We start from the raw sequence: 27,301 nt of genomic DNA on the forward strand, positions 1-27,301 counted from the left end.
AGAGCCCTTGCAATAATGCTGGCCGGCTTCCCCTTTTTTACCTTCCCAGTGAATTATGGCCCTACAGTTTTTTGCTCTGTAAAGCCCGAAACCTCAGAGTTCACAGGGAGTTTAGTGTCTCCACGCAGCGCAACTGCATGGCCAATGTGTTTAGCTCCAGCTGTGCTTATCGCGGGAAGCAGCTTCGCAGCTGAGCCGGACTGCGTTAGCTTATCGAGACAGGCAGAAAGCACTTCCTTCTGCAAAGAAGAAAGGCGTGCAGCACTCAGCGGTGGAGGCTTCTGTCTGTATTTTTCTTTTTCTTCTGCAGCCATCAGAAACCTCTGGCAGATCCCTCCGCGCCATGCAGCCCAATCAGGGTTAACCAGAAAAAAGCGGCGCAAGTCAATAGGGAAAATTTCCCCTCCGCTTTACAAGGTTTCCTGTGGTTTTGAAATGCAGCAATTACATTTTATTCTGTGCCGTTTGCACTTTGCTCTCAAGGTGGAGGAGCCGCAGGTTTTGTGCACGCGCTGGTGTGCACATGTGCAAAAAAGGAGCTCATAAAAGGGAAGTGTGGTATGAGTGTGTCACCAGACAGCTCTGCACATTTTGGTCCATGCATGCCTGGGAGATTTGGGAGCTTTCGGTTCTTTTTTTCCCGTTGGTAGGGCCTTCTGCTGGTGCTTCTCTAATGAGGGGGGTGAGAATCCCTCTGAGCAGAATTGCATAGCAGGTCAGCTGCAAAACCCAGGGTGGGATATAGGTTTTGTGCTTCATGCCCTGTCCCCTGGGCCGTGCTACTAGGAGTGAAGCAGCAGCATGTGGCTGAATGAGAGTGAAACCACCCCGTGCCATGATACTGCAGTAGGGTGAAAATCCAGGGCACTCCTCATCCTTCCTGACTGTTTGAATGAAAGGTTTCATTCCCTTAGGCTGTTAACCCTCTGGTAGGCCTACCACTACAGGGGACCAGCTAATGCTTTAGAAATTTAGGTCTAGGTCCCACATCCTTGATACCCACAATGGCAGCTAGACTGAGGCTCCAACACCGTCGTCTACGGAGAGGTCGCTGTTTATATTCCAGTTGTGTTCAGATGTCTAAGATTGGGACCCCACAGAGCTATGCAGGCTGTGCGCCTATAGCGGGAGGTAGACCTCTCCGCCCCAAATTGCTCGATGTGGGCCAGGGAGGTCTATAATGTGCCCGGCATCATCAAGCAATTTAGTAGCAGAGCTGGGAATAGAAACGGTCTCTCCTGATTTCTAATCTGCTGCTCTGTAAATCTCATCGCTTCCCATGACAGCAGCAAGGGAGCTGGTACAGTCCTAGCTCTTCTGATAGCTGCTATCTCCATTGACCTCTCACGTAGGAATAATCCCACAACAACTTGAAAGCAGCTTCAATCCTTGCACTGAGATATACAAGCATAGCTCGCATTTGCTTTTGCAAGAAGACGTCTGTGCGTCTGTGGCTAAATTCTGCCCTTGAAAGGCACGCAGAGTTCAAGATGAAACGGGCAGGAGCCGGGGACAGGTACTCGAGTGCAGCAGTCAGCCCTCTTTGGGATGCTCCTCAACCAAAGGTGCTAGGCAAATAGAAAGGGAGAAGAGAAGACCGAGGGGGACTGAATAGCAGCCTTGACCTCCCTGCAGGGAGGCTGCAAAGAGGATGGAGCTGGACTGGTCTCAGTGGGGGTAGGTGATGAACAAGGAGGAATGGGTTCAGGCTGCAGCAAGGGAAGTCGAGGCTGGATATCAGGAATAACTTTCTCATAGGAGAGTAGTAAAGCACTGGAACAAGCTCCCCAGAAAGGTGGTGGAGTTTCCATCCTTGGCGATGTTGAAGCCCCGGGTAGACAAAGCCCTGGCTGGGCTGATGGAGTTGGGGCTGGTCCTGCTTGGAGCAGGGGGTTGCACTAGATGTGATCTCCTGAGCTCCCCTCCAGCCTCATTTTCTACAACTCTGTGATAAGCAGTGACTGCCTTTGCCCAGGTTGTGAAAAGTTGTTGGGGCTGATGTCTGTGAAGGGGCTGAGCCCTCCAGGCCAATGCACTTCTGCAAGGAAAAGCCAAATCTGGAGGTGAGTTTTGGGGGAAGTTAATGCTAAGGAAGGTATCGGCAGCCCCAGGATGGCATGGCCGTGGGTCCGTCTCCTGAGCTGATGGCAGGGGAACAAGGCTTGCGGGAGTGTGAGCTGTATTGGAGCAAGGTCATCTTGCAAAGGAGTCCCTCTCTAGTATGAGGAAATGTACTGTTAAGGGCTAAGTAAAGACAAATTAATGCCTAGAAAGGACCTTGAGCATGTTGGCTGAAGAGTCCTATTATTCACCCTGCCTGCTAATGTGCAGGATACTGGTTGCAATGATAGGCAACCTGCTACAATTAACCAGCTCTGGCTATGAGACTGGGAACTAGCGTGTCCGGTGGCTTGTTGCAAGGTGCCGATAAGTTGATTGCAATGCAGATCCATGACATTTCTCACCTTGCTGTGGGGAGTAGCAAAGAGCGGATCCGTGAAGGGGCTGAAGTTAATTAATTTTAGTTTCCATCTGAAGAGATTACTCTTGGTGTTTCATAACTCTGTGTGTTCTTTACTTAGCCTTTGAAATCTCGAGGGATCACCTATGACAAATTGGAGTACTCTGGTGAACCAATCAAGCCCCCCCCCAACATTTTGTGTGTGTGTGTGTGTGTGTGTGTTAAAGATGAAAGATTTAATATGCAATAATGTTTTGTCTAAATTCTTGTGGAAATAGCTTATGACCTTTCACAGAGCAATGTGGTTTCAGCTTTCCGGTAAGAGGGCTCCCAGCTAATGATTTAGCTCTATTTTCTAATAAATATTTGGCAAGAGACAACCACTCTTATATCCTTTGTCATTAGGGACCTATTATTTATGACTCAGAAATGAATCATTAGGCTTGGCAAACAGCAAATTCTTTGTGGCCAACATATTTTTCCACTCGGTAGCAGAGTACGCTTGTAAATTCTTCCTAAAAATTACCATTAAAGTATCTCCAAACAGGCTCTCCCCCACTCCGCCATAAATTCTCTCCACTTTGGTGACTACTGGTGGTCTTGCCAGCCTCAGGAAATAGGGTTTCTTTTTTGTTCTTAGCGCCTTTCACATTTCCTTCCAGCTAATTATGCTTTTATTTAATAAGGTAAATGGGTTTTGTTTTCCTTACGGTCTCCTTTTTACAGCACGAAATATTTCCTACTAATGGAGCCTTCCTGCCTTCTGTATTCGGGTTAACTGGAGACTTCATAGAAATTAAAGGTGGAAAAGACCGTGCACTTATGCTGAAGAGAGGCAGCAAGATGCTATTGCTCTACTAAGGACACCTGAAAGTCATGGCATGGTAGAGCATGATAAAAGACAGTGGACACAGAATCCTTCAAGGGGTAGATTTATCTCCAACGATTCAAAAGTGGTGTGAAAAGAAAATTGCTGGGTAATCCCTCTGATCCTTTGATTAATGAGTGATTGTTGTAATCTGTGGGTGCGTACACACAGTTAAGTCACCTTATTTAAGTCTGCTTAGTAAGTCAACTTAGCTAAGTCAACTTCAGTTAAGCCATGTTAAAGCCTACACACATGCAGCTCCTTGACATGGTGGCAGCCATCTTGTGAGCACAAGTCAACTCCGAAGCGCATTATCTTGCATCATATTTAAGTCGACTCTGCTCCACATATGTATATATGCTCTGACAGTTCAGTCGACTTAAAGTTAAGCCAGCTTAACTGTCAGAAAGCTAGTATGTATGTACACTCCCTGGTTGTGTTTACACAAGACACTAAATGCTCAGTAGACTTATTCTACCGTGCATTAGCACGTCATGGCAAAAGCTGTGCTATTGCGCTAATGAGCGGTAGAATGAGTCTACTGTTATTAATCTACCTATTAGTCTCAAGAATTAGTCAACCTGTTATTACATGTACTAAACTTAATACACCATAACTATGGCACATTAATGCACATGTAGATATACTCCCTGTATGTGTGGGGAGGGGGTTTCTTCATGAAATGTGTTGCAAAGGATGTATGATGCCCAAGCTGTGTAGGGTGATAAAATGAGAGAATATTTCTTGGCTGCCGGGTTGGTTCTTTCCAGATCCAAATTCTCTCTATGGGTAGGTCCAGGAGATTGTTTCATGCCAGCCTGACTTTGGAATTGAAGTTCGCGGGTGTCTTGGATCTAGGGTTTACCTTTAGGGAAAGTAAGACTTGACCCAAAATGATGGATGGAGCTTCAAAAAGCCAAGGTACATATTTTTTGCTGCTTGCTTGCCTGGTTTTGCCTGCAACCTGAACAAACTTGTCAGGAAGCCATGCTTTCTTGGGATTTCTGGACAGAAAGCAGTGAGCAAGAATGTCAAAAACTCTCAGAAGAAAAACATGTGCCTGTGAGATTTCCAGCCTTGTTTTGAAGACTCAGAGAGCTGAGATTAAGCTTAGGATCAGTGTCCAAACTCGTGTGGAGGGTCATAGATTGTGAGGCCAGAAGGGAGCATTAGATCATCTGCTCTAGCCTCTTTGTAGAATGGCAATTGCAACCAGCAAGCCCTGTTTTCAAGCCTAATAACTTATGTTTTGCTGAACCAGATCTTCCAGAAAGGCATCCAGCCTTGATCTGAAGACCTTGAGAGGCGAAGAATGTACAGCTTCCCTTCCGAGTTAGTTCCAGCAGTTAATCACCCCTCCTGGCTCTGCCCTCTGCCCTTCTTCTTGCTACTTTTCTCTTCCCTCTTTCTAAGGTAAGTCAAGCCTGGTTTTTTACCCATCATCCTCTATAACAAAGACACTTTTGGTCAAGTTAGTGTTTCTTGTTAGTAGAGCAGTGAGTATCCCTGTATCTCACGTGGGAGACCAGGCTTTGACTCCCCAACCGGGAGGCTCCCTTTTTCTGAGCACCTTTGTTGAGTTAAGGAGCTGCAGCCCCTTTGAGGCAAGAGGCATCAACTTAAAGAAAACAGGTGCAAGGTTCAAATCAGAAGTAGCTCGTGTATCTGGTCACTGTACAATGAGGGACCCTCAAGGTAGATCCATGCTGGACAGGTGCCCATGTACTGGACAGGTCACTGGTATCAGCAAATTCACCTGTTCTGTGAGTGTTTGTATACTTCATATAGAGGTTAGGGCTGGAAGGGACCTCACAAGATCGTCGGACCCAGCCACCTGCCCAAGGGGCAGGAAGTCAGCTGGGGTCACATCACCCCATCAAGGTAAGCATCCAAACGTTTCTTAAAGGTATCCAGTACAGGTGCTTGCACCACCTCTATGGGGGAGTCTATAGAAGCAAGAAAGAGGCTTTATCCACCTGGCAGGTCTGAGCCCCAATTCTGCAGAAAACTTAATCGATATTTAATCTAAAACACATGCATACATGTAAGCATGTCCTACTAACATCAAGCTAAGCTTTTGTCTCCTCTGGGTACTAAGGGTATAATATTTGCTCCCACATGTATTGGAGAAATACTGATCCTTTAAGGCATCTTGATCATGGTCATTTGGACTTTCTGCCTTTTCAGGTGCTTGTTACCTTCTAAGGAGCACCTGATGCCTAAGAAGAGCCTGAGGCAACTGGGCTGATTGAGTCTGGAGAAGAGAAGACCGAGGGGGATTGAATAGCAGCCTCCACCTCCCTGCCGGGGGGCTGCAAAGAGGCTGGAGCTGGGCTGGTCTCAGTGGGGGCAGATGGCAGGACAAGGAGCAATGGGCTCACGCTGCAGCGAGGGAAATTGAGGTTGGATATTAGGAGAAACTTTCTCACTGGGAAGGTGGTGAAGCACTGGAACAGGCTGCCCAGAGAGGCGGTGGGCTCTCCATCCTTGGACATTTTAATGACCCTTGGCTGGGATGATGTAGTTGGGGCTGGTCCTGTTTGGAGCAGGGGGTTGCACTAGATGTGACCTCCTGAGCTCCCCTCCAGCCTCATTTTCTATGATGCAGAATTCTTTAGGTCCGGATGGTTATTAGCCAGTGATTTATTTTCTAGGATCGAGAAAGGAAAGTGAAGTCAAGTTGCCTGTTTTTTTGCCTTTGCTCCCTGCGAGCGCTCCGAGTGTGTTCGTTGGTTATTGCTCACAGAAATGCAGGTATTTTACAGGAATGAAGAGAGAAACCAGACCTGAACAAAGTGTTCATCTTTGCATTTCATTTTTCTAAATTCATACATGTTCCTCTTCATCCTTCATCTAGCGGGAAACGAAAGCAGTTCTCTTGGGCAGACTCTTGGTGGCCTCGTGAAATGATTTGGTGGTGATGTTGGTTCGTATCCAAAGCATGTGGCCAACGCTTTCAAGGCTATCCAAATGACTTGTGGAGTGGCTAGAAAATGTGCAGGCCTGGCCAGTCTGGAAAATGAGGGACTGTGGAGAGAATTCGTTTGTGCAATGTCGAAGGTAACGGGGCTCTGATCCAGGGGCAACGCAAGAAGCAAAGAATTGAAGCTGCAGAAGAGAGAGGGTTGAGAAATATTGGGAAATGGTTTTCAGAGTGCCATTAAAACTATGAGAAAATGGGTCCTGAGAAGGTCAACCGCAGATAAAACACTCACACTTTAGAGTAGCAAGGCTCTCTCCAGAAAGGGCAAGCAATGAGTAGCAAGAGCAAGGAGCAGAGATGGTGGCAATTTTTCCTTTACCCTTCATGAAAAATGGCTTGAGGCGGGCTTTTTTTGGGAAGGGGGGACTGTGTCCTTCAAAATCTTTCTGGGTTTCCATTGTAGAAACAAATTGTGTTGGTTTAAAATAGCAGGGGGAAAGAGCAGGATTTTTTCTGGTGTTTCAACAAAAAACCCACAAAAATTAAAAGAATAATGTGGACTGAAATGGGAAAAATGCCTTCCCCCCCTTTTTCTTGGGGATGGGGAGGGGCAGCTATTTCTTGCTTAGCTCTAAACAAAGGCCAAGATTATTTAGACTCAGGAATAGCTCGGGTCCAATCAGTCCTGTGTCCTCTGACTGTGGCCTGTATCAGAGGGAGGTGGAAGACACCTGAAGTAGGCAGCGATGGGATGTGACCCCCTCGGGGGGGAAAAATTCCTTCCTCACTGTCATGAATTACAGCTTGCCCTGAATCTGGAGGGTTTATATTTTCCCCCAAACTCTGATTTGTTTCAATATATACTATTATAGCTGTGGCAGTGCATTGGGAGGGCCTCACTTTTTCTCTACAACACACCTCAAGTAACTCTTGGCATTTTGGACATTGTTCCTTCTACACATGGGTGAAGTGCTGATTTGGGGGCCCCTTTCGTCAACGGTTGCCTGCGGATGCAGGTTGAAGTGCTGATTTGGGGGGCTCCTTTGGTCAACGGTTGCCTGCGGATGCAGGTGCCTGGATTCAGACCCAGGAGGCTGCTTTCAATAGGATGTTCCTCTTAAAGCTCTGAATCATCTTGTTCTCCATGAAAATGCCAAATCCCGCCCCGGTCTTGACCTCAATCAATCTTGAGGCACAGGGTTTCGTGGGCTAATGATGATGACTGTCAGGAAATGGCTATTATTTATCCTTCCTGTAGTACCGTTGAATGAGGCTTTACACATTAAGAAGGCCGCTCCTCTCTGCGGGCTTCCACTTCACCAAATGAGCTTGAGGATACCGTGAGCTTGATGCTACCGTTCCTTATCTGCCTTTGCGCAGCAGCGTGGCGGCTTACAGATCGAATGACCGCACAAGGGCTGAGCTTGATTGTTATAAAAATAAAAACCATCCTGCGTTTGCCAAACCTGCGCGTATAACTTGAAGTGAACCCAAACTGAACCTTATTTGAGGTTTGAAAAAGTTTGGATAACCTTTTCCCTCCCTATATTTTTCTCTGTTACCTCTATGCCCTCCAGGGCAGGCCAGCAACGTAAGTCGGCATGCCAAAATGCTGCGAACAAAAGAAAAAAAAAATCTCTTCTCTGGGGTATTCCTGGGCTGCCTAGAAGCTGAAACTGCTTAACATCGTGGGGCTGCAGTTATGCTGTCTCACAATATTGACAGTTTAAAAAAAAAAAAAAAAGTGTTTTCTTTCAGGGATTCAGTTGAATTGCATCCATGCTAAATCCCAGAAAACCGTCTTTGCTACTCACGAAGAAATTTTCATCCTTCATTTAGCAATGCAACAAAGCCAGGGATGGGTGTGACGCCTCACATCCATGGCATGAAAGGAGGGATACAGATCTCTCAATATTGGTTGAGGTGGAGTCATTTCTAGCCTGGCAGTCGTCGACTATTTTGGAGCTCCAAAGCTAGGAGTCATTCACTTGGAGCAGACTTGGGAGATGTGTTTCTAAGAGAAGTATTGTCTTCCTCATTTCTCTGTCCAGAATCACCTTGTTCCTCCAGTACTGTCATGCTGTCACTGCTTGACTCCTGGTTTTCTCCCGGGGATGATGGCTTGGGCATCCTCTCCCCGCAGAAGTGCATGTGGCCAGGGTTTCCTGGCAGCTAACATGGCACTGATGACTAAATGATCGTGATGTTGGTAGAAGCTGCTGGCATGGCCAGCCCTGGAAACTCAAGGCCTGTCCCCGAAACAGGTACAATACAAGGTAAGCTCCCCCTGCGCTCAGAGGGGTGTGACCCACCATTTATCTCCATGGGGCATCACTTCTAAAACCTACCTGTGAAAGCATGAATGATGGCGCTGACGACTCTTCCTCTCAACACGGGACAACTTCTTCTTCCTTCATATGCTTGATATAGATACAGAGCAGCAACTACAATTTTACATTTAGGTGGCTGAGCCAGACCATTGTATCAGGACAAGCAACGTGTGTCCCTGCAATACCTCCTTCATCTGTGTGGATTGGGCATTGAGTCATTATATGTACCATGGTCTGTTCTGGGTGACCAGTAGAAAGTTTCTCACTTTCCATTTGTGCGTCAAGTATCTGCATCTCCCATGGTTTGTGCAGATATGGTTTAGAGTTGCCCATGAACTTTGCAGGAGATCAAAGCCAGGGACCTCCTGCAGTGGCGGGCTGGGATGCAGGCAGCGCATCGGCACTCTTTGTCCTGGGTTTGACCTCTGAGTCCGTGTTTTCTTGTTGTTTTCCACTGCTGTTTGAAATGCAGCCCTGCCTCTCCGTGCATTGAAATAGAAGCCAGTTGGACGGGCTGTTCCAGAGAGGACCCAAGGGGACCGGCACATTATTTCGGTATTGTTTGCACTTGTGATCAGACCCAGCATCCACCCACAAGCTGGAAGCGCTTCCTCATTGATGCCGCTTTCCTTTTTTGCTTTCCCCCCCCCTTCCTCTGGTGGAAAAAAATCTGCTGGTTATTAATCATCACCAGAAAGTTGGGCTTTCAGCAGCACTGAGTTGTCTAGCTCGTGCCCAGAGATGCTGACATGGCAAAGGGAGCTGGTATCTTGAGAACATGACCTTGAGCTTCTGCAAGTGATGGTCTACCAGGGGGCCTGGAGAGGCTTTCCAGGGTGCCACACTGAGGGGTGCAGGTCTACACCAATCCGTACCATCAAAAGTGTTGCAATCTGCTGGAGGCTTGCCGAGGTCTTTGCAAGAGGAGGATTGCTCTGGTAAATGTCCGTAGCCAAAAAAACAAGTGAAAATTAAGCTGGCATGGTCCCTAGGGTGCCTCTAGTTCAGTGGCACTCAAACTTTTGGCCCTTCAGGCCAGGTGAATGGGGTGGTGTTGGTCTGTAGGCTGGATCAGCCCGTGCATGGCAGCATCGGGCCCTGTGCTACCCCCACCCTGCAGCCCTATGCCTCGACCTGGTGCTGCATACTGGGGCTGGACCCTGGGGATCCCATGGCCTCTGCCCAGCTTCATGCTCCCACGTTGCCCCATGCACCCCATCTAGCATGCAGGACCACAGCCTGTGGGGTTCCCCATGGGCTGGATGATGGGGCTCTATCTGGCCATGTGCTGGGGGTTGAACACCCCTACCTAGTCTGATGCGGGGGTGGGGGTCCTTTAAATATAAAAAGATTGAGAACTACTGGCCTATGCAAACAGCTCAGCTCCTTCCACGCAGTTCTTGGTATCAGACCCCCCGGCCTGAAGATAGCGGGGGCTCTTTGCTGTTCTCAGCATGGAGACCTGGTGGTGAGACAGGCATGGAAATCAAGCTACTTGCTCACCCTGACGTGTGGCACAGTTTAGTAAGTGTGCAACTGGAAGACACAAGCCCCCTGCCTGTCTCTAATGCGGACTTCCTCTGTGACTTCAGACAGCTGCTCAGGGGGCAGCTGGGTAAACCCCTAAAGATGAGCTAGCTTATTTGCCCACCGTTGCCATTTCAAGGGCAACCAAAATGATTTGCAAATGCAGGTTGAGTGGAGCAAACGGTTCTTGGCTGTAAAGAAATTTTAAAGTTTCGGAGAAGTCTCAACTGCTCGTTTTGGAGCACGGAGCTTTTGATTTGATCTCACTTCTTGCTCTTACTAACGACTGTTACTTATTACTATTACTTCAGACTGGGGCTCTGGGGGACACATTTAGCAAACAAAACATATTTCCTCTGACCCCAAATTACCTCTGGTTCATGTTGTTTCTGTTTTGGTGTTTCATTTCAGCAAGATAGTTGGAGCTTTGTCAGCTGGGATCAAGGTTATTTTTTTTTCCCCCTTCAGGCACCAAAGCAAGAAAAAAAAAAAAGGGAAAAAAAATCTATTCCTAGAAGTGTACTTTAGGACTCTTCAGTTTGGGAAGAAGGCTGAACGGGGGATGCAATTAGAGATCAATGCCCATAGTGCCCAGTGTGTTTGCTCCTCGGGCTGGATGACTGGTGTAGGGTGGATCTACTGCATGGGCCTGATCAAGTGTGAATAGGACCAGGACTTGATCCAGCACGTGGCCCTGCCCTCAGCCCTCAAGCCAGATGAGGACCCACCACCTTGGCCCCCAACCTGCATATTCAGGATCGGGCCCATCACCTTGCCCGCACCCCACAACAAACTACCCCATGCGTACAGGATCAGACCCTGCTGCCCACTCCCAGCCCGGCGGGCACAGGATCAGGCCTCGCCAGCCTGCCCCTATGCATACCCGATGAAGCCTGTGCATGCAATAAGGATCTCACAGGTGGGGCCCTTGCTTCTGGTAATATCTATTTATTATAGGTATCGGGCACATCATATTGCCATGCAAGACGCCAGAATAAGGATAATCCCTCGCTTTGAAAGGACTGATGCTGATAATACAGGATGCAAAAGGAAACACATGTTTATTCATAGAAAATGATTTAGGTGCGGTTATTTTGAGCCAGTCTTTTTATAACGTGCCTTACCAACTGGGGCAAAATCTGCTTAAAACACTTGTGATGTGACTCTTATCATAGTTGGGTGTCAGTCGGGAGCTCCCTCAAGCTAATGGACCCCCTGCTCAAAGCAGGACCATCCCCGTTAAATACTGTTATAAAATCCCCATGGATGGTCCTTGGAGAAAGAGTGATTATATTTTTTTTCCATTTGCAAAATTGGCCCCTCTGGATAGGGCAGAAAGGCTGGAGGGAAGACTTGTCAGGCCTATGAACAATGGCGATGTCAGGAATGGGCTGGTTTGAGTGCTCTTACATTATTTCTGTGCACCGTGGATGCTGCACTGCTGGTGGGTATAACCGTGGTGGTGGGAAGAGCTGGGCTGGGAGATCACTTCATCAATAATTTCTCCAGAGTCGGGGTATTTGGGGTGTTCAACACGATACCCTTCCAAAAAGCTGATAACGTGTACAAGCGCTCCCTGATCCTTCGAGCAGCTAGGTGCCCCGATGTTTTCTGAAACTCAGGCCCCTTTTGGAGATCTCAAACTGAGCACCTGAAAAGCAGCACGGAGCCACTGTCACCTGCCTCCTCGGCTGGTATCGGTGCTAATAACTTTCTGAGCAGAAAGGAAGAGCGATAACGTAAGCCGGGGTGCAAACGCCCACCCCCAGATAGTATATCGGTGTCATGCACGATTGAATCCTAAGGAGCCTCCAACCTTTAAATATCATTTCTCTTCTTGAAAAGGACCTGAAGCCGTGCAGCTCTGTGCATGGAGCCTGACGCTGCTGGAAAGGCCCACCTCCTGGCCTGGCCAAGAATAACAAGCTGCTGCAACGTGCACTCGTATATCATCAACAATTAAGGGCAGTAATGATCCGCGCAGCCCCCTCTCCGGGGAGGGAAGGAAGACTTATTAGGCCCTCGAAGAAACGTAAACCTGGCACCGGGCTGGCCGAAGAGTTTCCGCTGCACCTCGCGACGCTCCCGTGCGATCTGGATGCCTGACCTTCTGGACTGGCTGCGGGGGAGCTTTGGTGGGCCACGCTGCTGCCAAGAACACGGGCTCCTCGGAGACCACGCCGAGGCCCACGTGCATGCAGTTTCATGCCCCCCTCCCCTTCCCTTGTCGGCCTTTGCATAATAGGCTCCTTTGCTAGCTTGCAGTAGCGTGGATGGAGGTTGAAGGGATGCAGAAATCCCATTGCCCCCGAAACAGGCTGATAGGTCTGGGCAGGGCTTCACAGGGGCACACGCTGCACGGGGAGATGCATGATTAAAGAGGCTCCACCAGGCCTGTTCAATATAGAAAAGAGATGCTTGAGTGGGGGGGCATGACTAGGGTTTGCAAAATACTACATGGGGAAGAGTCAGTAGAGATGTCTTGTGCTCAGACCCCGTTTGCTCTCCCTTCAGCCTCCACTCTGCTCTCTGTGTGACCCTTGCAGCTGGGCAAGATGTACCTGTAGTCTGCCCCAGTCAATGGCAATATTAATGTTAACAGCATTGGTACATGATGGATTTGTGCAAGCCCACGGGGCCAAACAGTGCTAATGGTGCTCCCTGGTCCGTGCCAGGCTGCAGCTGCCGGGATTCAGCCTCACTGGGACAAAATCACCCCTACGAATGCATTGCAACATCCACTGGCTGCATGGGACGGCTCCTTTGGGATGTGCACAGATGTGGTCCCTGCCAGGTCCCACTGCCCAGAGCCCAACGCCAGCCCCTCTGAGGAATATGCATGGTCAGCTTGGGCTCACTCAGGGTCAGGCTCATCACCTTGCTCACACCTTCACATCAAGCCCAGGATCGGACCCAGCCTGGCCTCTCCCCTGAGCCCTGCCCTGGTGTATCAGGGAGCTTCTCCAACCAACAGTGCTTGTCTCGTAATAAAGTACAAAGGCAGAGACATGTCCGTGGTGTGCAGCCAACACTGCCTTGTGGTAGTCCAACACGGTCGTTCACCCCTTTCCGCTCAATCCTTGAAGAGGTAGGTGGGTCGTATCACTCCTCACTGAAGCAACGAGTGGATTCAGATGCTGAGCGTTCAGGATGGGACCCTGCTGAGTGATGAGCACCTACTCCAGCTGAAGTCAATGGGTGCTGAAGGCGTTCAACACTACATGGGGTGAGGTGCAAGATACCCAACAAAACCTATTGCCCAGTCAGCTATGATAAAAGGCCTGGCACAGACTGCACTGATGCAGTGTCCAGCCCCATCGAGAGCTGTCTGATGCATCGTTTAACTGCCAGGTTTCTTTGGGTAGATCTGAAATCTTTAATTAGACCAGCTAAATCATTAGAAAAGTTGTTTTTGGCAAGCTTTCAGGTATAAACACCCTTCTTCAGGTATAGGGAGGGTCTGCTAGCGTGCTTTCCTAGAAGCCAAAATGCAAGTCTTGCATAGGCTTAGAAAACATATGTTGCTGTTGAGTTTGGCTTCTTTCTTCTTTGTGTTGTGCTTTGTTCAGTATAGTTGGGGATGATCCTGCTTTGAGCCGGGAGTTCATTGCTTTGAGATGGCTCCTGACTGACCCCCAGATACAACGAGAAGCACATCACAAGCATTTGAGGCTTATTTTGTCCCAGTTGCTACTGCCTGGCCGAGGCATGTTAGCAAAAGGGCAGATCAAAATAATTGCAGCTAAATAGTTTCCTATGAGCAAACACATTTCCACTGAAATCAAGATGCAGCATTGGCGTGCAGGGGTATGGATAAAATGTTTGGCAAATAATGCATCTTTTCAATCTTGGTTGCATTATCCAAACATTTTATTCTGATATGATAAAAGCATTTTTTTTCCGCTCTATTATTTCATTTTTTCATTTTTCTGTTACAGTGGCAATTTAGTATATCATTATATGTTCAATATCCTGTAACCAATTATTGTGCTTTGGTATTTTAAATGAAGTAGCTCAACCTCGCTCAAATTCAGTCCTTCAGTGTTATTCAAATGAATGAATTCTACCATACAAAGAAATGATTCTACCTGCTTGAAAGGAAATGACCAAACATTATCAAAAAGCAACATTTTCAGCGCCTCCAAATCCAACTCTTTTTTTAGGATTTTGGTTCCACAAACAGATTTGAAATCTCAGTTCCTCGCTCTTTAATTATTTATATACTTATTTGAAAGAATAAAAAATGTAGAGAGATTAGCATTTCCCAGGGGGTGGAAATTCCCTCCTTCCAGCCAGTTCCAGTTATCAACTCGTTAGAAAAAAGCCATTTCAAACACTGTTCTTAACCATGACTGTGAAACCTTTGTAAACAGAGTGAGGGAAATGGATTTAAATGTTGGTTTAATTTTTTTTCCCAGGGGTTAAAGCAGCTTTCCAATTGATTCTGTTCCTTTAAAGTCACTGATGCCAAAAAAACTCCTATTTTGCCTGTTAGGTACAGAAACTATATATAGGTATATATAAACAGAACATCTAGTTTCTCCACTATATACCTTCAGCGCTCCTGTTCAGATTGACTAACAAATATATGCATGTGTGGGGTCACTGTATATGGGGGTGTGTGTGTGTGTGTGTGTGTGTGTGTGTGTGTATATGTATATATATATATATAGTGTGTGTGTGTGTGTGTGTATATATATAGTGTGTGTGTGTATAATAGTGTGTGTGTGTGTGTATATAGTGTGTGTGTGTATAATAGTGTGTGTGTGTGTGTGTATATATAGTGTGTGTGTGTATATATGTGTTTATAATACTATATATATGTGTGTGTGTAAGCAGAACATCTAGTGTCTGCACTATACAGCATTACTGTTCAGATTGACTAGCATTTTAACTAGTGGAGAAGAGCTATAAATTGAATTCAGATGGACCACAGATATTTAAACACCCGTCCCAACTTTTTGACTTCTTTTTTGGTACAAATTCCACCAAAGCCAACAATACCTTGCCTTTTGGGGGAGGGCTTGTGTTCGTTCCTGGATTGGGTCAGAATTGGTTAGGATGGATGGACTACATTGAACTAATTCAGCTTCGGGTATGTTGGAGAACAGCCTACTACTGCTATTAGATAAAGAAGCTGCTCTTTCAGCTTGGGAAGCATTAGGCAGCAGGGAGGGTTGTAAGTCCAAATCCCAGGGAAGGGTTACTATGTGGGAAATAAATCACAGAAAGGAAAGTTATTCAAACTTGTTTAAACAAGTACATTTGCAATGAAGACTTTTTTTTCTTCCTGCAGGCGTCTTGGTCTCCTGAACTCTGCAGCAGAAAGACCCATGAAATATAACTTGGACTAAATTATGTTAATGTATCCCAGGCAGTCTGTTGCTTTTCTCATAAAAGCCACAGCAGTTGCCATAAAGATGGGGGTGGCTATTTATTAGCTATACATGAAAATGAGTGTACATAGGGAATCACTGAAGGAAACTTATAGGACTGGGCTACAAGACAAGCCTGGATCCTTAAACAGTAACAGGCTAAGAAGAAATTTCTGGACTGGGCTCAGCAGGAATGAAAGCCAATGCATTTCTTCCCAGCCCGGATCAGAAAATCAGAACCAGACTCGGTCTTGCTCGTCAACAAATGGGTAAGCGAGCCGGCCACCCGATCTGCAAACGGCTTCGTCTGAGAGGAGCACGGGTCCCTCAGCTGAGTCAAGTTTGCTCCTGGTGTAACTCTGTTGTAGCGAACGGTGCTAGTATAAGACATGCCACTGACTTCTGCTAGGCTTTCTGGCGTGCCTTGGAGTGACACCTCCTGGAAAAGACCTTGTGGAGAGGGCAGGCAAAAAATCTCCAGAAACTACTTCTTACAGGCTCTTGATAGGGAAAGGAGAGGACCACACAGAAGAAATCAGTCATGATATGTCTGGGAGCCATTGGTGCAATGCAGCCATGATAAAGACCAATGCAATCTCAAAAAGCAAAGATTTTTACGGGTGATCTCTTTTATTGGACCATTGGCATGGTTGGGATAGACTTGGACAAATTTTGAATAGAGTTCGAGCTCAGACCTCAAGAAGAAGGCTTTGCTTTCGAAAGCATGTTGAAACCCATCTCAACCAGGCCATTGGTCTGATAAAAGAGATCAGGCACACAAATCCTTGCCTCCCCAATATTTCCTGGACCGGAAATCACTCCAGCACTACTCATGCAATCCCAGGGGTGTATTCACTAGGGTAGTTTTCAGACAGACAGGGAAGTGATAGTACCACTGGCTCAGGGCCCAATATAAAATAGCCTGTACAGTCCTGGTCACCTATGTTTATCACAGATTTTATTTTTATTTTTTTGCCTTCCAAGCATTGGATGTTTTCTGCAGTCAAGGCTGGGGATTTTTGACTGGGCTGTATTGATGCTTTTGCTGGAACTTAAAATCTTTGGGGGTTTTAAGACCTAGAGGGTCATACTCTTCTACCAATCACCACATTTGGGATTAGAAAGGGATGATCATGATGGTTATGTTGGCATGGTTGGCGGGGCAGGCCTTGCCTTCTGCTGTTTTCTGGAGTAGGAGGGCATGATCCTCTTCCTTGCATCTCTTGAGCACATGCAACAACTGTCCTATCTTTGCAGCAGCAGGACATTGATAGTGCCATCGCCCCCGGCTTGATCGGGGGCACACTGGGGTGTTTTGAATGGGTCAGGCAGGGTGCCTGGTATTTGTATGAGAGGGTTGTTTGCAAAATGTCTAAAAGCAGGTCGGACAAACGTTTGTCTAAGAGGGTTCAGACAGGAGGATGGCCTAGATGTGACCTGCAGAGGGGCCTGGCAGCTCTGCTGTTCCACAACTCAATGAAAGTTTTTAACCAACAAAGGAAGGAAGGTCTCAAACAATCTTCAGGGTAGTTGGCACAAGGACCTGAACTGCTTTAAGCTGGAGCTAGACAAGTCTATGGAAGGGAAAGTGTGATGGGGTAAGGCTGCTGGCGGCGTCCTAAGCAGGGCGGGAGCGATGTAGCTTTGAGTGTTTGGTATCCTCATCATGGGGTTGACGTGGGGAAACGTGATCTCTTCATGGGTGGGAGGTGTCTGGTAAGACTCTGCTTTATGGCTGCTGCTGGCCAGCTGTGGGGGCCAGGAAGAAATCTCTTCCTCCCTGAGTGCATTAGTTGACTTCTTGGGTTGTTCTTTGCCCTCCTTTGAAGCATGGGGCATTGGCTGCTGCTTCAGCTTGGAGACTGGGCTGGTGTGTTGGTGTTCCTGATCTGAGCACCAGATTTGTGGTCAGCAAGGCGGAAGCAAGGACCACTGGGGATCTTTGGCCTTCCACTGCCTACTTGCTAGGACTTGTTATGAGCCAATGGTGTGCCTGTGTTGCCAGGAAGGCTATTGGCATCCTGGGCTGCATGGGGAGCAGCGTTGCCAGTAGATGGAGGACAGTGGTTCTTCCCCTCTATTCATCACTAGGGAGGCCACATCTGGAGTCCTGTGTCCAGCTGTGGGACCCCACTACAGAAAGGATGTTGACACATTGGAGAGAGTCTAGAAGAGGGCAGCAAAAATGGTTGGGGGGCTGGGGGACAGGACTGGTGAGGAGAGGTTGAGGGAACTGGGCTGATTTAGTCTGCAGAAGAGAAGACCGAGGGGGATTGAATAGCAGCCTTCACCTCCCTGCCGGGGGCTGCAAAGAGGATGGAGCTGGGCTGTTCTCAGTGGGGGCAGATGACAGGAGAAGGAGCAATGGGCTCAGGCTGCAGCAAGGGAAGTTGAGGTTGGATATTAGGAAACACTTTCTCACAAGGAGAGTGGTGAGGAACTGCAAAAAGGTTACCTAGAGAGGTGGTGCAGTCTCCATCCTTAGAGGTGTTTAAGACCCAGCTAGACAAAGCCTTGCCTGGGATGATGGAGTTGGGGCTGGTCCAGTTCTGAGCATGAGGTTGGACTAGATGTGACCTCCTGAGATCCCTTCCACCCTCTTTTTCTATGATTTCCTTATGTTCTCAAGTGGACTCATATACCCAACCATGCTCCGATTCCACCACGCATGATCCCCTGGAGACCAGTCACATGTCTGCTCTTGCACTATTGCACCCTGTCACAGAGTCACGTAAGTGCCCCGTGACTGTGAGTGTGATTGGCAGAGCTGCCAATCACCCGGGCAGCTCAGGTGCCGGTTACCAGGGCGACCAGGCGGGTCACATGGCCAGAAGGGGGCAGGGCCAGGCCTTTATAAACAGCTTAGGCCGGAGCCTGCCTCACAGTTCCCTTCTGGCTGCCGCAGGAGCAGGAGCTCTGCGGCTGAGCTGAGTGGCCTGAGTTAGTGGTCGCTGCGATGATGCGGGGAACAAGAACACCCTGAAGGGAGGTAGGCTTGAGAGCCCTGGTGGGGCTTGTGTTTATGTTCGGAGCAGGGAGACTCTGTGTGGTTTATGTTACAGCCAGGTGGCTTGAGCTTATGTTACAGTGTGCACCGGAGGACCGGGTGAGGCTGTAGGGGCGTGAGGAGGCCTCACGGGGGCCCCCCAGCAGCTTGGGGGTTCCCGGTGCCCAGTAGGGGCACTATTGTCGGTGCCGGAGGGGCACCGTACTGCGCCAGGGAGGCACGGTGTGCGGGGTTGCAGACCCCAGCCCATAAGGGTGGTGTTTTGCCCAGTGGGGCAACCGGACCCAGAGAAGGGTCAAGGGGACAGGCACGGCGGCGATCGCCTGTGCCCCTAGAGTGCGGAGTGCGGTGTCGGCCCTAGAGGGGGCAAGGCCCCAGAGCGGGGCAGAGAAAGAGCACGAGGCGTGCGGTGTTGGCCCCAGAGCGGGGCAGAAGAAGAGAGAGGGCGGCAGTAGCAAGCCAGGCCCGAGGGCGGCGGTATGAAGGCGGCGGTAGCGAGCCAGGCCCGAGGGCGCCAGCGATAGTCGGAGACCGGCCCAGGGCGCAGGGAGCGGGCTGGAAGATAGGAGCCCGGCCCAAGGGGGTGCCAGGTGGGCGAGGAGCCCAGGGTGCCCGAGAGAGAGAGGGCACCAGAGGGGCGAGGGACCGTACAACGTCCCACAGAACAGCTGCGAGGCTTGGGGCATGCTGAAGGGGAGGTTTGGAGGCACGCATAGCCCTTAAGGCAGGGCGCATAGAGATACCCCATTTTGGAGTAGGGGCAGGAACATCGGTACTGTCAACTAGGGGAACAGAGGCAGCCTCCCATACAACTTATGTGTCATCAAAGTCGTGGCAGGCGAGATTCTGAGGGTGCTGAGTTCACCCTAACGTGATGGTAGGGGACGCTAGGGAGTTCACGGCCGCTCCTGGGCCCCACTCCCTCACACACACCCTTAGTCATATAACTGGAGGGAGGACCAAGAGGGAAGAAGGAGGTTTGCTACGTGCTGAAGACAAGAGGCCCGACTTTTAGTTTAGGTTCTCCAGTGCAATTCTATTCCACCTTGCTAAAGTCCCTGAAAAACCCTCAGTGCACCCGGTTTTGTAACACGCCATCATCTTAACCTCAAGGCTACATCACAAAAAGCAGTGAGGAGGAAGGAAACCCCCCCACCTTTCATGTTAACAGTGTCTCAGGGACTTGAGCAATGTCCTGCTGAAGCAGGATAAGCGACAGAGGACGCGGCTGTGGGTGGAGATTGAAGACAACCTCAGTCTGGCCCAAGAGCTGAATGAATACTTTGATTAGTCTTCAGTAAAGATTAAGATCTAGCTCAAGAGATTGGCTGGGCATAAGAGTATAGAAACACCACAACTGGGTAGTTGGGGAGTCTGGATAATGTCCATCTTATAATATAATGTTGGAGGACCAGGTATATGATATAGCAGCTCCTGAAGTACAGATCATCGGCTGGAGGATGCTCTCTGATTGGAAAATGGCAAAAGAAATGCCTGATTTTAAAGAGTGAGATGGGGAATTACAACCCTGTTCATTTGACCTCAGTAGCATGTAGAATAGATACTGGAGGAAAGAATAGTCGAATACCTGGTAGTAAATGGAAAATGGGACATAGCAGAACTTGGGTTTCCCTCTGGGCAATCACATCAGCCTCATTTGACATTATTTTATGACAAGATAATCAACTGCTTGGATCAGGTTAACGCGGTGGACTCTCTTCATCTAGATTTGGGCAAAACTTTTGACACCGATCCTCCTAGGAAATCACTGGCCAAACTGGAGGTTATTGCTACGGTTGGGAGGTGGATACGGAGCTGGCTTGAAGGTGAGCAGCAATGGGCTATGTTGAACGGTGAAACCGGCTGCAGAGTGGTTACCGGTAGCATTTGTCAGGGATCAGTCTTGGGGCCTGTTGTTGGAGGGGTTCAGGAAGAGGTTGATCAGACACTAATTGGGGGATGATCTAGGTATAGCGATGCCCATGCTCTGCTGTGGAGATGTCCCAGGCTTTTGGGCTGTGCTGGTTGCCTTCTTCCCCCCTTTCTACTCCATGTGTCAAGGAGTTTTTAAGCCTCCTCCCCCAGAGGAGCTGGGGATGGGGACTGGGTTGTGCCAATGCTCCTGCTGGGACCAACCCCACAGGGTCCTGGTGGAGGGTCTTGCCCCTCTGTTCAGGTCAGGCTGCTGCATTTGGGGTCAGGAAAAGACGGAGTGGTACAGACTGGAGGTTGCCTTCCTCGGTAAAAAGGCCTCGACCTGGGATGTCTTAAGCATATATTAACCACCTTTTACAGAAGCAAGACATTGGCTGTCAAGGTCCCTTTGCATTACCTGTGGAAAGGTTTGGTGTGATGCCTTGGGTTGTGTCAGGATTGACTGTAGTTTTATCAAGAGGTTAGATTACGGATTTGTAAAGGAAGGGTTGGATGGGGCTGATCCCCAGGCAGGAGTTGGCCTAGATGACCTACGGAGGTCTCTTCTAGGCCTACTTCTCTATGATGTATTATATTTCCTTGTCATTTGACATTCCCTGGCAGGGGGTCGGACTTGAAGATCTATAAGGTCCCTTCCGACCCCTACTTCTATGACGATTTTTATGATTTCCGTGAAGGAGCATGGCCCACGTGGAAGAGAACCAGATTATTATACGGGAAGATTCAGATCATCTCATGGAAATAGAGCACTAGAAATGGCATAAACGTTGACAGTATGAAGTGCAAAGGCATGCACTCATGGACTAACAAGAAGGGCTTCAGCTATAAGGCAGATGCACATAGATGGGAGACGTCTGAGGACGAGAGGGACCTGGGCCTACTGGTTAATTGTAGGACGAACCATGAGGGCAACACGGCTGCGAAAGAAAGGCTGTTAAGATGTCGCACTTCTCAGTTGTAAGGTCACTTATTTGTATGTGGCCTGTCTGTCTGGAAATATTGGGTTGTTCTTTGCCAGGAATATTCATAGTTGGAGAATTGCGTTTGTTTGCTTTTGCATTCACCTCATTGGAGGACTCCTTTCCTGAGAACAGGTCTATTATCAAAAGGTAACCCACCGACCCCTGAATTTCCTTCAGGGGTTGACAGTGTTGACTAGCGTGGAGCTGGGAATGACTACATGGGCACCTTATGGATTGCCACCTTCTCCAGCACTTGCAAGAAGATTGCACACCAGTGCCTGGACACCTGGAGAGGATCTCCCCCTCATGCTAGCGGTGCTCTTCCCTGCACACCTAATGTATTGCAGAGGGTGAAAGGAAGGAAAAAAAGCTGTTCTGCTCTCAGTGTGGGTGCTTTAGCTCTTCCAAGCCAACATAAATGGATCTGGGCAACAGAGGGCTGATTGTTCTCAGATCCCTGTCATTTTCCCCATTATTTTCTTAACTAATTGACTGTGTGTTTTGGAGCTAGTGGCGGTTACAGCTGGAGAGGGTGCTTACCTCTTTATTCACTCCATCTGTCACTCCCTCCATCATCTTGATCTGTGCCAAGCAGCTGCCAGTGGCAGGGAGACAGGGCAGGACACCTGCCAGAGCCGCCCTTTTTAAAGCATTAGCTACCGGAGTGGTACATGTGGGATATTTTGGGCATGTCTACATGTGCATTTACTGTGCATTAAATTTCATAGAAGTCAGGTTGGAAGGGACCTTGTAGATCTTCAAGTCCAACCCCCTGCCTGGGCAGGGGAAAAACCAGGCTGAGATGATCCCAGCTAGGTAGGCATCAAGCCTCTTCTTAAAGACCCCCAGGGTAGGAGCCAGCACCACTTCCCGTGGAAGGTCGTTCCAGATCCTAGCCACCTAAATTTACTGCACAGTAAGCTGTTTTTAGGCTGGCATCTACACATGCAGGCATTAAAGCACAGTAATGCTGTGTGTGGACTGACTTGGGACTGAAGTTAGAGCATTACTGCACAGTAAGGTGTCTACATGCGCGTTACTTTGCAGTAACTAATCAGGCATAAATTTAATACCTGCATCATGCAGGTATCAAATTTACACCCAAGTCAGTATAAGTTGCCATATTCACTGTGCAGTACAGGTGTGCAAATGTAGATAAGTGCCTGTACTGCATAGTAATTTTTGGTTACTATGCAGTAAATGTGCACATGTAGACCCCCCCTCCCTCCCCCAATCTAGCAGTATTTGGAGTTTGCTCAAGAGATATGGTCTGCAGGTGTGAGCAGCTAGCAAAGCCTAGGTCTATGGCATGGTCTTGGGTCTGTGCAGGGGAAGGCAGTCTAGTGGTTAAAGCTGGGGAGCAGGCTCTTGGCCTGGATGGGTCACTGGTCTGATACAGCAAGGCTAGTCCTGTGTAGATGGCCCCTCTATGCTCTTCTCAGCTCCACCATCAGCTTCCAGTGAGACAGCCGGGGTGCCAGGCTATGGGGCGGTCTGTCTTCTCTCTGGGTTGAATGCATTTATGGTACGACAGTGTTGCATGTCTCAAGTTCCCTGACTGACTTGTACACTGGGGAAGAGTGGGTTAATGGTATTTGGAAACAGATCAGGGATGATCATCCTGAAGTGTCACCACTATCAGGGAAGGGGTAGAGGACGAGGAACCACCTTACATATTAGACCCACTGGATGCAGACCCTGGCACCTGGAGATGCCTGGCTGTTTCTGGTGCCTGAGAGGGACTTCAAAGGACCCCCCCCTCCCCCCGGTGCAAAAAGGCTCTCACAAAAGACAACGGGGAGAAAGGTCACTATGGCTGGTCTTTGCCTGCCCCATACTGCAGACCTGGCTGGCCTAGGTATTAACACACTACCTAAAACAGAGGATCCAGGGGTACAAGAGTCAAGGATATGGGAGCAGGGCTGGTCCTGGATTTAGATGGCCCTTTTGGAGACTCAGGCTTGACTCTTTGGCCTCTATGACCATAGGCACATCACCTAGCCTAGCTTCTCCATTCAAGACAAGTGTGGGGTCTGAATCCCTTTAAGAATCCAGGCCTTGATCTCTCTTGGCTTCATTGCTATGAAAGGGAATAATCGGGTGACCCCAGATCCATTGTCAGCCTCTTTGACCACTACAAGCAATCCCAAAACAAGGTGCATGGTGAACCCTAATATTTGTGTGTACAGGGTGTCAGCCCCTCTAGGAAATGCTGCTAACTCATGCCAACTACCCTGCACCCTCTCCACCGAAAACAGAAAGAAGTGGGGGAGAAGGGGAAGGGAAAGGAAAAAGCAAAACAAAACAACAAAATCCTGCCCCTAGCAGGGCTTCCTATGTGCCGAAAAGGAAGAGTAAGAGACTGTCAGTGGGGGCAGGTGGCAGGACAAGGAGCAATGGGCTCAAGCTGCAGCAAGGGAAGTTGAGGTTGGATATTAGGAAAAACTTCCTCACTAGGAGGGTGGCAAAGTACTGAGCAAACCCAGAGAGGCGGTGCAGTCTTCATCCTTGGAGGTGTTGAAGACCCAGGCACACAAAGCCTTGGCTGGGGTGATGTACTTGGGGCTGGCCCTGCTTTGTGCAGGGCATTGGACTGGATGTGACCTCCTGAGGTCTCTTCCAACCCTCATTGCCTGTGATGCTAACATGCGGGTCACGCTTCTGCTCTATTCACATCCTAGCTCTGTGCTTCTGTCTCTCCTTCCGTCCTGTTTCTGCAGCACCTGGCACAACAGTGTGATGGCTTTGACTGAGGCAGAGGCAAGAAAGCAGCAGTGAATCTCCTGTTTGTCTGATGAGCTTAGCCGAACAGCTCTGCTGAGGAGCAGAGGGTCACATCTGCCACCAGGCTGCTCTGAAGGCCAGAACCACTCTTGAACTAAGGCCTCATTTCCATATATCAATTTTTTTGGCTAAAAAAAAGAGGTCACTAGCCTCCCCTTTCTAGCCTGACTCCTTTTGCCCTTTGCCTGGCATTGATGTGGTTGCCGAAATTGAAGGCATGATGGATGGGAGAGCTGAAAGCAAGCCCAGGGAGCAATGGGTTTGCCTATTTATAGCCAGCCTTTCAGAGCCTGCCACTTAAATCCACATTCCTGATACATGAATAGTCTCTGGCAAGGCATAAAAATAGCTCTGTGGCTCTGACCATAATTGCACAGCCACGGCTCGGTGACCTGGTCGGCATCGGACAGAGCTGCAACAGGGCCCGATGGCATGGGACAAAAGCAGAGCGGGGTGGACAGCTGCAGAGCACGGTGTAAACTATAGGGTATGAAAGAGCCTCTGAGCTAAATATAATGCAGCAGGGAATGGATTCAGGAATTTGGCATGGTGACGCTGGGTTTTTGTGTATACATCTCCATGCCTCTTGCAGAGAGACAAACCAGCATCCTCCTCTTGAAAGATGTGGAAGCTGCTTCACCTCCGCTTGGCCAAAATGCCCAGAGATTATGGCTAATGGAAGCAGAGAACAGCATGGTGAAGTGAGCTCAATGTCCTGTTCATGGGTGGATCTAGGATTGTGAAAAGGGGGGTGCAGATGGTGACTTCCAGCCTCACATATAAAACAACGCCTATTTTCACCATTAAAAATAAACTAGAAGCTTTGCTAATGTGCTAGGGGCCTGGAGCTGGATTATTCAGTGTCAGATTGAAGCAAAAACCAATACGATTTCATGGCAATGAGTTAAAAGCTATCTGCCAGGCTGTGGAGTAGGAGGCCCACGACCAGGAGCAGCAAAGAGACAGCTGGCTTGCAGAATAGCGGCTGACTCGATTGGTGAAACATCCAGGTCATTAAAAACAAGGGAGGGTCGTTAACACCTGGGGAATGAAGAGTTTAAACTGGACTAGATAGATTACAATGAGACATGAAATCAAGTGACTCTCTCAGCACTGCCTGACTAGAAATGCTGCTGCCACTGCCATGCAGCTGGCTTTAAACTTGTGGGGAGCAGAAATCAAAGGTAGGTTCAAGTGCACCAATGCACCAGCCCTGACTCTATCATAGTTTCATAGTTTCTAGGGTCAGAAGGGACCTGAGTAGATCATCTAGTTTGACCCCCTGCCATGGCAGGAAAGAGTACTGGGGTCAAATGACCCCAGCAAGGTGTACATTGCTGGTCCTGTGTCTGCCAGCACACTTAGCAGCCTCCCTTAGCTGCTGATGCAGGCTTGTAAATCTGGGTGGTCCCGTCACAGCACAACACCGGAGGTTTCCAGGCAAGAATCCTGTGGTCAGCAGAGGTGGGAAAATCTACCAGACATCCCAACTCCCTGTGATAAGGAACTTGAATCAATTGGTCGCAGAAGCGGTGCAAATCTGGGAGCAGAAATCTGCTCTCCTGATAGCTGATAGGGTCCAACTTATGAAACTACCTTCGCTTCCCAATGGCATGACTTCAGTCTTGTCCAGGTTGCTGGGATCTCCGAATAAATCTACGGGGAGATGAGGTCCCACGATAATGGAAACCAGGTAGTGCCTGAGAGAAGGGGCTGAAAAGGCCCTTTCATTTGGAGAGCACGAGGCTTCCCGACAATGGATGGATGAAGTTAGGAAGCCTTTCTCATCCTCAGGCAGCTGCAGAAGGACGGCTCTCTGAGCCACGTGTTACTACAATATCTCATAGCATCTCATCCATCGTGGTTAACACCACAGGAGCCCATTTCGACTGGTTCCTGAATGTAACCAAGGGGCGAGCTGAACGGGGCTTGGTCTTCCTTCAAACCGCAGCATCCTCAAATGGCACAGTGCAGCATTGGAGATGTCAGATCATTAGACCACATGGTTTATATTAATCATTTGATTATCCAGAAAATATTACCAGCCCTGTTGCCTGCCTCCCGAGCGTGATTTAACACAGACCTTTGCAAATCCCAGCTTTGGGGATTATTTTTTTTTCATTCTCCCTCTTCCTTCCACGAAGTGTTTCAGAGGGAAAGGAAGCAAATGTTTTACTTTCTTTGATACAGCAGCCGAGACTTTTATTGTTAAGGCTGTGATGCGCAGTAATCAGCTTAGGTCCTGGATGAAGCCGGCGTGCTATCACGCCAGGTGCTGTCTGTACAGTAAGTAAGAGAAATTCCCAAGCCAGGTTAAACACACAAGGCACAAGGACTGTCACCATCCTTGATGTACAGAAGGGGGATTGAGGCAAAAAGAGACATGAAGCTAGACTCCCAAAAGATCTTTGCATCCCACAAAGGGGACCATGTCCTCAAGAGCATTCAGTGCTTCGAAAATCTTGACCTACATGAAATGCAAAGGCCTATTCTGGAGCACTGAAAATCTCCGCACAGGGTCACGCAACAGATCCCCAAACCAAATTGCAATCCCCTACAGTCTCCTCAAGTGCCTGAACCATCTCATCCTAGAAGGTCTGTCCATTTTGACTGGAAACCTTCCTTTGGAGCCAACGATAGACCCAAAGTTGACCACAGCACAATCTTAAATGAAGCTGCGGGACATAGCAGCGATAGGGCTGGAGGGATGAGCATCACTGCTGTTGAAGGTAGAGAGAACAAGGCAGCCTGGAGATGCTGATGAGAGAGTTATTGGGGGTCTGGGGAGTGAGTTGAGTGGGGAAGGAAAGGAGAAAGAGAAGGATGCTAAAAATAATTATAGACGTGCCAGATTACAAGGCAAGACTGGAGTCCTAGCATCGGCAGGGACATCTGGTCCAACCTCCTGCATGGATGCAAGGTGATGCTCATCAGTCCTCCCTACCCAGTGCTGATCCAGGCTCCTCTTGGAAACCTCCAGCAAAGGAGACTCCAGCCTTTCCCTGGGAGGTTTCCCTCCACCTTTGAGATGCAAGAGACTGGGCTGGATGGATCTGCTGTCTGACCCAGTGTGGCAATTTTACGTTCCTCTGAGGTCAAACTAGTCCCCCTCTGGGTTGCAGTCAATGG

The sequence above is a fragment of the Crocodylus siamensis genome, chromosome 2 (genome assembly GCF_052110815.1).
Source record: "Crocodylus siamensis isolate JL-2025a chromosome 2, ASM5211081v1, whole genome shotgun sequence".
In the NCBI taxonomy this organism is placed as follows: domain Eukaryota; kingdom Metazoa; phylum Chordata; order Crocodylia; family Crocodylidae; genus Crocodylus; species Crocodylus siamensis.